The sequence below is a fragment of the Pollicipes pollicipes genome, unplaced genomic scaffold (assembly GCF_011947565.3).
Source record: "Pollicipes pollicipes isolate AB1234 unplaced genomic scaffold, Ppol_2.1 Scaffold_3087;HRSCAF=3621_pilon_pilon_pilon, whole genome shotgun sequence".
Classification (NCBI taxonomy): domain Eukaryota; kingdom Metazoa; phylum Arthropoda; class Thecostraca; order Pollicipedomorpha; family Pollicipedidae; genus Pollicipes; species Pollicipes pollicipes.
Genome location: NW_023596225.1, coordinates 15,085,770 through 15,094,835, shown reverse-complemented (window position 1 = coordinate 15,094,835; position 9,066 = coordinate 15,085,770). Strand labels below are relative to the sequence as shown.

The window sequence follows — 9,066 nt, the reverse complement described above, 5'->3', positions numbered from 1 at the left end:
AGCACAATGGCAACTGTGTGAATGCGATAGTGCTAGCATAGGCCCATCAGCTGCCAGTGCAGGACCCTGGTCGGATTTTAGTTCCGGTTTTAATCGGTACGGCCCCAAAATGCCGGCTGGAGCGGATATTTGCAGATGTACGGTTATATCACCATTTCTTGTGCGCGGAAGGTCAAGCTTTACATGCACGATATCATGTGTGAGCACTATCAGCTGGTAACGTAAAGCTCTCATCATTCGACATGTCCTTTTCTGCTCAAACCACCCCGTTGTCGGCGACTCGCTTACTGTGGCCGGCCTGGCCGGAGAGTGATGGCTATATTACGGCTGACCAGGGGAAGTACCTCTAATCGAACCCGAAGATTGCAATTGCTGCGTTCGACAGCTATCAGCTGCCAGCGCAACACACTCCTTGGATGTCGCTTTCGATTTTATTGGTCGCCCGCCCAAGAGCGCAGGGGGGTCTTAAAGCCACGTCGGCCAATGCCTCGGGGTCGGCGTGGGCGGTGTGATTTGCACAGCTTCGGCGTACAACTTAAATACTGTTACTTGTGTGCGCAGAAGGTGCAACCCTGCGCGCACGGTGTCATTGTGGGAGTACTTTCGACCGAGAATGTTGATATATCATCAGCCGGCATGACATGTTTGTTCAAATCGCTACTTCACGTCGTGCAGCCATGTAGTCGCGAGCCTGCGGCCGGCCTGCTCGGATGGCCATGCCGCGGCAGTCCGGTAGCATGCTCACAATCTAACCCGAAGATTGCGATTGTGCGTAATCGAGCGCTCATATAAGGCCGTCAGCTGCCAGTGTAACAAACTGGTCGGAGTCGTGTTCCGATCGTATTCAGTCGACCACCGACAGCGTCCCACTCAGTGCTTGGGGCCAGCCGGGACGATTATTTGCACAGACATGGCGTCCAAGTTGAAATACTTTCGCTTGTGGGCGGAAGGTGAGCCTTGCGCACGTGATGTAACTGAGCGCACTGGCCGGTATTGTAAACATCACATCAGCTGACATGCTCTTTTTGGTTCAAATTATCCCACGATGGCACATAGGTAACCGCGGCCGGGTGCTCGGAATGTGATTCTCATAATGCGTCGGTCCGGGAAAGATAGCTGTCTTCGAACCCGAAGGCTGCGGCTCCGTGCATTCGGTAGGACTTGTGTATCGTTTTAAGTTGCCAGTACAACACCCACGTCCGAGTTTGGTTTCGAATTACCGAAAGGGTATCACTTAATACGGCGGTCATTGAGAGCGGTGGATTACTCAGATCGGCACCGAAGTCGAAATGCTTTTACTCACGTGGACACCATGTCACTGAGGGAACACTATCTTCCGGGATGGAAATCTCATCGCGGACGTGACGTTTTTGATATCACGCCTCGACGGCGCGCGACTTCACTCCGGGCGGCCTGCCCCTAAATTAATTGCTTCAAAGTGTCGGCCTCGAGAGCATAGTCACAATCGGGCCCGCAAATGACGCATGTATGCATTCGACAGGGCTGGTATAGGGCTATCGGGTGTCAGTACAACAAACACGTCGGATTCGGGTCGCGATTTTATTCGGCCGACCCTCTACCCCGTATCACGCAATGCTTCATGGCTGGCCGGAATGTGGTTTCAACACATACGGTCTACAATGTGAAATAGTTACACTGGTTCGCGTTATGTGCAACATCGTGCACACAGTGTCGTTGTAGGAGCCGGATCAGCTGACAATGTAGATTCCTCATCGGACGACTTGGCCCTCCTGTTCATATTACCCCTTCGGATGATTTGAACGAACTACGTTGCCGGCATAGGGCTCCCACCTGGCAGTACAAGATAATCGTCAGATTTTAGTTTCGAGTTTATTCGGTCGATCCCCACAGCGCTTTTTTTTGGGGGGGGGGGGGCGGACGGAGCGACGATTTCCACGGATGTGGCGCGCAATTTGAAGTGTTTTTTTTACTTGTGCGCACGAGGTGCAGCCTCGCGCACAAGACGCCATTGTGGGGCACTATCGGCCGGCAGTGGATATCTCTCATCTGCTGACCGTGCCTTTTTATTTAATTCACCCCTTGAAGGTGCATAGCTAACCACGTGCGGCTTCCCGCAGTGCTAGCCATAACATGGCGGCCGAGTAAACGTACTTAAGGTTGAACTAGAAGACTGCGACTGCATGTATTAAACAGCACTCAGGTGTGGCATCAGCTGCCAATATCGCACACTGTAAATTACGGGCGGCCTCCGTAAGAATCGGGTGTCGTTATTCAACAATCGCTTCTGGACGACTTCGTGAGCACCGACTTGGGGCCAATGGAGACATTTCGTGACAAGCCTGGTCGATCAACCTGATCATTTAAGCGCATCCTTGCTTTTCCAAAGTGTATCCGTGACGGGCTACACCGGCGGAGGCCCACTGAACTGAGCTGCGGGCTGTGATATCCCGGTGGGTGGCCGACCCGCGTGGCCGTCACGTGGCAGCTGTCTGGTGCTCAGCTCCGGCAGACGGTCTGCTGACCCACCCCAGACGGGTCCGGCTGCGCGGCGGCATGCTGGGATCAAACAGGCGCCAGGCCTGCACCTCGGCGCGCGGACGGCTCCTGGGCTTGCCGGGATGATTTGAAACGTATGTACCTTCTAAGGTCCGCCTTTTTTGTTTATGTCACGCTTCTTGTTTAGTCAGTGCACATAGACGCTTGACACGAGCGCGACCACTAAAACGAAATGTGCAAGAGTACCGAAGGGCCGACGGAACAAATCTGGCACTGTCGGTGCCCCCGCTCCGAACAGGCGCTTTCAAGGATAAATCTTAAGGCAAGGCTCTCGACCGCAGTGCATTTGCGAAGATAACCACAACGAAACCTGCCGCCATTTTGAAAAGCCGGGTCAGAAATATAAAAGCAAACGCAGATATTCTACATGGAACGAAACGTAAACTTCCGGCTAGACCTAGACAGAGATTCATATTCCAAGTAGATGGCTGTCGTTCTGGCATCAAAAGACTCTCTCCGGCTGGCTGCATGTCTGGCAGATGAGATAGCTGACCGACTGGAGGCTGCAGTTCCGAGCATGGGGCTGGGTTCACCCCCGAGCCACTGCCAACCACACAGGGTCAACCCTGAACATTGCATTGTGGTTTACGGATAAATTAATCTGATGTCCGATTTTGAGCGACAATTTTTGCTTCAAACATTCGAACCTATACTGAGTAACAATTATTGAGCGGTTCTACGTTGTAACTTTTCAGATGCACTGCCATCGAGCCCAAAACCTCAAAAAATTATCCCACTACACCCTCCCAAAAACGACAGGAAGTCGATGATGATGACGATGATCACGATTTGGGTTAAGGGCGCGGCGACCGCCAGGCCATATGGCGCCCATATAGGCCTGGCGCCGACAGCAGCTCTATCGGCTGTCGGCGGATGGTACCACACGTTCAGATGAGATCGTCAGTGACTAAAATCAAGACGGGCCCCCACGCAAAACAGCGCATAGGTCATACCTGGTAGACACATAAGCTCAATGACGACAAAGAACATGATTGCAGAGGATGGAGCACACCCATGCACACCTCCAAGGACGCATGATAGCGGAATTGACGCACAGCGCACGAGCGTCGGGAGGAGTCTCGCCATACAGTGGGAGGCAGTAACAGACGGGAGGCACAGCAATAACTTCCGCGAAGGCGATGGCCGACTCCGCTTCCTGCTTCCTGAGACCACAGTCGTTTTAGCTACGGCCGCTTGGTGGCGCCAGGTGCGGACATTGACTGCGAGTTTGAGTCCTCGGAGAAGTTGATCTGCTGGAAGTCCGTGTCCATTGAGTCTGAAGTGACCGAGAAACCTGCAACAGGTTGTAAATGGTCATAAGCCGATCGATGCCAGCGCTTATGCTATGGAAAAAAGAAAGCAGCGTCAGCGATCAAGACCGTCTTATCCCTTTTCTTGCTTCATGCTGCATACTCGTGACGCCCGCTTGTCCGGGCAGGCTGCAGCGCTAGCCACGAATGGGCCGAGAGGCCCCTGAAGGGGACCCTGACCGGGCGCCCAGCGCACAACCCGCGGAGCGCGGGCGAACGCTCGGCAGTTGGCTCCTAAAGCATGTAGTCCTGTCCCACCATTGTCCATCCTCCTTCCTCAAATAGTCCTGAAATGATAACCATAATCATAATCATAATCACCATAAATATTATGACAGCCAAAAGAGCAGCAAGTAAGCCTTAAATAATGCACCTGTGTTTGAATCTTCTCCCAGAAATGATGGACTGGGTGTCTCAATAGTCTTTCCACCCTGATTCTGATTTTCTTTGTTTGCCAATGATTTCATCTTCTTTCGCTTCTCAACAGAAACTGGGACCCATTTGTAGATCCTCATTGTTGTATCACTGACTGCCACCCACTTCTTCTCCCTGGAACACACCAACATGCAGGTCTGTGATGTAATCATGTACACCATGAGCCAACATATGGATGGTTGAGTAGTCAATTTCATCATGTTACGCTAATACCTGGAAAACCATACACATGACACAATATACACACAAGCCAAATTGTACAAACACAAATGGAACAAACCTGGAATGTATTACAAAGAGATGGTCAGACTTCCCAGACCAATTCAAAGCATATAGCAGCTTAACTGGTTATGTTGGGTTGGAGAAATAAGCAGTTACAATGAAAATGCAACATAACATCCATGATGTCATGATTACAATGTCTAGCATTTTTGAATACACTCAAAATAATGGTGTAGGTATACATTGGTACCTACTGCTAGAAAAAATTCTACATCATTTGTCGTGTTTAAGGCGGAACATATAGTAAATAATTGTAAAATAGGTAGATCCATGCTCCTACCTTCAAATTTTAATAACTACGATAGCGAGCTCCCGAGCGCCGCACGCACCCCACCACCTCGACTCCCCAGCGCCGTTTCTGCGTCATCGTCGCGTGATTACGATATTTCCGCTTATCAAGAACCATAAAAAATGTATGGGGCCAAGGTAACAATAATAATGCAATGAAAAACGTTTCTTACCACGTCTAGGTACGTTTATGAAATGAACAGGCCAGGATAGTCCAGAACATAGCCTGAACTAACCTAACCTAACCTAACCTAACCTAACCTGGCCTGGCCTGGCCTGGCCTGGCCTGGCCTGGCCTGGCCTGGCCTGGCCTGGCCTGGCCTGGCCTGGCCTGGCCTGGCCTGGCCTGGCCTGGCCTGGCCTGGCCTAGCCTAGCCTAGCCTAGCCTAGCCTAGCCTAGCCTAGCCTAGCCTAGCCTAGCCTAGCCTAGCCTAGCCTAGCCTAGCCTAGCCTAGCCTAGCCTAACCCAACCTAACCTGACCTAACCTAACCTAACCAACCCCACACCCTATACCCTTCAACCAGTGTCCCATTGGTATCAACATTCCATGCCATATATATGTACCGTACTAAGAAGTTGTGTTTAGCCGCAGTATTCTCATTTTGCTTTCATTCCCACCCAAAAACATCATATTTCCCCACCATGTCAAACAATCTACAAACAATATGGAAGACTGCTTGGATATGCAAGAAAACATATTCCATTGGATTCTTGTTACATTGGCCTCATACACTTTTATGGTTCTTGTTGCGTTCCTGTTGCGCAGTAATGTTGTGATCACATGTAGCAATGGTGGTGCCGGGGTTCGCGGTTGCTGTGTGATTGCGGCGCTCGGATGTTCGCTATTGTAGTTATTTAAGTTCCAAGGTAAGAGTTTAGATGACCTGTTTTATGATTAATTATGATATGTTCTGCCTTAAAAATGATGATTCATGTACAGTGCTCTTTTTAACATGACGTAGCAATGTACACCCTGACAAAAATAGCAAACATGTCACAATGTTCACATGGATTTCCTTTTAGAATCCTTATTCTTTAGCTCTTGCGCAGTTGGCCTCTGGTTGGTGTTTAAGATCATATAGAGATAATTTCCCCCTGATTGAGACAGCAACACTTGTCCTGTGGGAGGGAATCAACATGATTTAAATATAAACATGCCCAATAACTGGCCTCCCAGGTCTTTAGCTAAACTACAACCAACACTGTTGTTGATTAATTCTGATAATTAGATATTTCCAAAAAACATAACTTCTCTAAATGTAAAAAACTATCTTATGACAGATGGCATCCTATGCATTCTGGCCATATCGACTTGATCCCACAATCAGTCCAGTTTGATGGAGTCAAGTATAGTTGGCTAGAAGCAACCATTCAGCGAATTCTTACCATTTACGAACTTTGTCCACAGTATGCATAAAACGCTTGCCATCATCCTTTGTTCTGCTCCTGGTCTCCGCACGGAAGGATCTATTCATGACTTGCTAGGATGAAGCTATAGTATGCCCTAACGGTAAGCGCTACCGTCTATGCAGCCACAATATAGTAATATAAGGCCGAAGCCGTATACGCGATAATAAGTGGCGGAAGCCTTGATCATGAATTATCAATGTAGCGCAGCCGGCAATCTGTAATAATGGCGCGGCGATGAGGAAGGTTTGCCACGAGCTTGAGTCGCTAAAGTGACGCCAGCTTACTAATTGACTGGTGCGGTTCTTGTAAAGACTCCTTTCGAAAAAATAACACGTTTGAAACTAAAGAGCGTTTGGCGTATTAATAACTGGATAAGCTCCAGCTTCGAAAAGCAGTAAGGCTGACCAGTAAGATTTCTGATGAAATTACTAGTGTAATAAAAATAAAAGCCAACTAACTCGGCCACTAGCACTCACCCTTATACAAGAGGTATCGTGTAAACATTGTGTCGTGGACAAAATTTCACACGCATTTGAGGGTCATGCTCCTCCCCTGCTTTCGGAGCTGGCGCCCTTCAGAGTGTTCTCCAATGCTAAAAACATTGGAGAACGGTTCAGGGCGAATCATCAGGCCGCTCTCCGCTCCAGATGATCCGTTCGGCCTCCCAATGATACCTGTGCTAATTGCAGTATACAGGAAGCTACACCATTGGTCTTTCATTTGCACAGCAGGTGGCAGAGCGACCGGTCCGGTCGCCAGCAGCCGTTGGGGCAGATGGACCACACTCGTAGTGTTGCGGGTCCAGGGTTGGTCCTGTCACGAATGGGGTCATCTGAAGCGGCAGCGCCCAAACGAACAGTAGGACAGTCTGGCGAGGGAATCACGGCACTCCCCTCCGCTTAGGTCATCATGAACTGATTTTAGATGAGTAACGCAGCGTTGGACTCTAGAAGCTAGCAGCCCATTAAAGACAGCTGTGTATGCGGCGCCATCGTTCCTGACTTCGAACTGACGCCACTTGCTCGGTGATGATAACTGCATCTGGTCACCAATTGAACGCTAGAGAAATGGAAGGAAAAGGAAAGCCGATGGAACCGGAACTTCAAGGAAAAGCCGATGGAACCGGGGGTTGCGGATGTGAGCCTGTGCTTACCGTATGCCTGTGATGTGAGCCTGTGTATGTGATGTGAGCCTTACCGGATGTGAGCCTGTGTATAGTTGTTATGAGAAATTGTCTTTTCCGTCACTGAAACACCGATCATGTGCATAATTGTTCCGACCGATAGCTAGCAACAGACGTGCGTAGCACCATAGGACATGTTGAGAAGACCGAAAACGTCGAGTGGTGCAACCCTGGGTCAGTACGGGAAGACGCCGGTGGCGATATGACAGGGATCAACACGGTGTCGGTCGATGATGGTCGGTACATTGGCCACAGCGCCGAGGAGATTCTTTTCGATGTTGTGGTTGGTGAGCCGAGCTCGCCAACTCGCTCGCTGCGGGAAAAATGAGCGTCACTGTTGGACTCTTCTGAAGTTTCCCTGTGGCCATTCCGAGATCGGTATGTATAACGGCAATGTTGTTGACGGCGTTGGAACTGCAGTCAGAGTTAAGGCAGACAGTTTCTGGTGCACTGAATACGAGAACACAGCCAAAATCATAGCTGGATGGTCCGCAAGGCTGCGGTTCTATCGAACCTGGAGAGCATTCGCGTTAGAGCTCGTTCACTATTCCGCTCCCGGCAGGAGAGGCTCTCGGGAGTTCCGCATTGCTCAATATGTGCGGTCGCTGAATAAGTGACCAGTTTTCCCCAAGTTGTGTTTCCAAACATTGATAAGATCCCTGTTGGCGTCTACGGTCAGAAAGCGTCGTGTTCACAAGACATAAAGAACGCTCTTTGGAGTTTGGTGTCATCTGATGCGCCAAATAACATTCGTGCAGTCTGTGCGCTTGGTAAAGCATGTCACGTATGCTCCTGGGGTGTGTGTGGTCACCGCACTTAGGTGTCTTGTTATGCGTGATGCACTGTGTCTCTCCAGGCGTTCATGTGTATAATGATGCCATTCTTTCGGCTGGCTCCAGCGTGGAAGACAATTACAAGCTGATACGTACGGTTCTTGACAGGCCTGAGTCTGCGGGACTGAAGGTGGCCTTAGCCATGTTTCGTCTGTTTCAGAGAAATATGGGCTATCAAATCAAGCCGAATCGGACATCCACAGGCCCGTGACTTGCCCAGGTCATAGCTGATATGGAGCTCTCACAACAGTAAAGTTGGTCCACGGTGTGTTTGGATTTTTCTCTCGTGATTTCGGAGGTTACTTTACCCATTACCTTGATTTCAATATAGTCGGTAGCTTTGCGAATACTGGACTGGATCTGTGCAATTCCATTCTGCGGAGTGTGTGTGTGCGTGTTTGTGGTAGGGGATTTACTCAGGGGCGTGTTTCTCAGGCGCGCAATTGAGCCTCTGCACTTTCGGTATCACAGCCTCCGTTGACGTTAGTTTGTCCGTTCCGAAGCGATCCCGTTGACATTATTTCGGATGATGAACGTGATCATCCACAGCCGGGTCTGCGATGCCTTACCTGGGGGTGACATGGTGCTGGGCGCCTGCGCACGTGCTGGCCTTCGCTGCGCTTGGGTCCTGCAACCGTGCGAACCTAACCGATCGTTGACGGATCCGATCTGGTTTACCGACGATGAGCACGCATCTTTAAACGGTTAAGTCAACAGCCAAGGCTTTCGTCGGTGCGCCATCAACAGCGAGAAAGGCGCCGCCTGGTGCGCCATCAACAGTGACAA

General features: G+C 50.0%; 1 long non-coding RNA gene across 1 annotated transcript; it reads right to left on the bottom strand.

The window, feature by feature from the left end:
• Positions 1-3,466: 3,466 nt before the first annotated feature.
• LOC119089744 (uncharacterized) lies at positions 3,467-6,490 on the bottom strand. The gene is made up of 3 exons (XR_005093189.1): positions 6,241-6,490; positions 4,222-4,397; positions 3,467-3,832 (listed from the first exon to the last, which is right to left on the bottom strand). It is a non-coding gene; the product is annotated as an uncharacterized LOC119089744 (long non-coding RNA).
• Between the last annotated feature and the right edge of the window lie 2,576 nt (positions 6,491-9,066).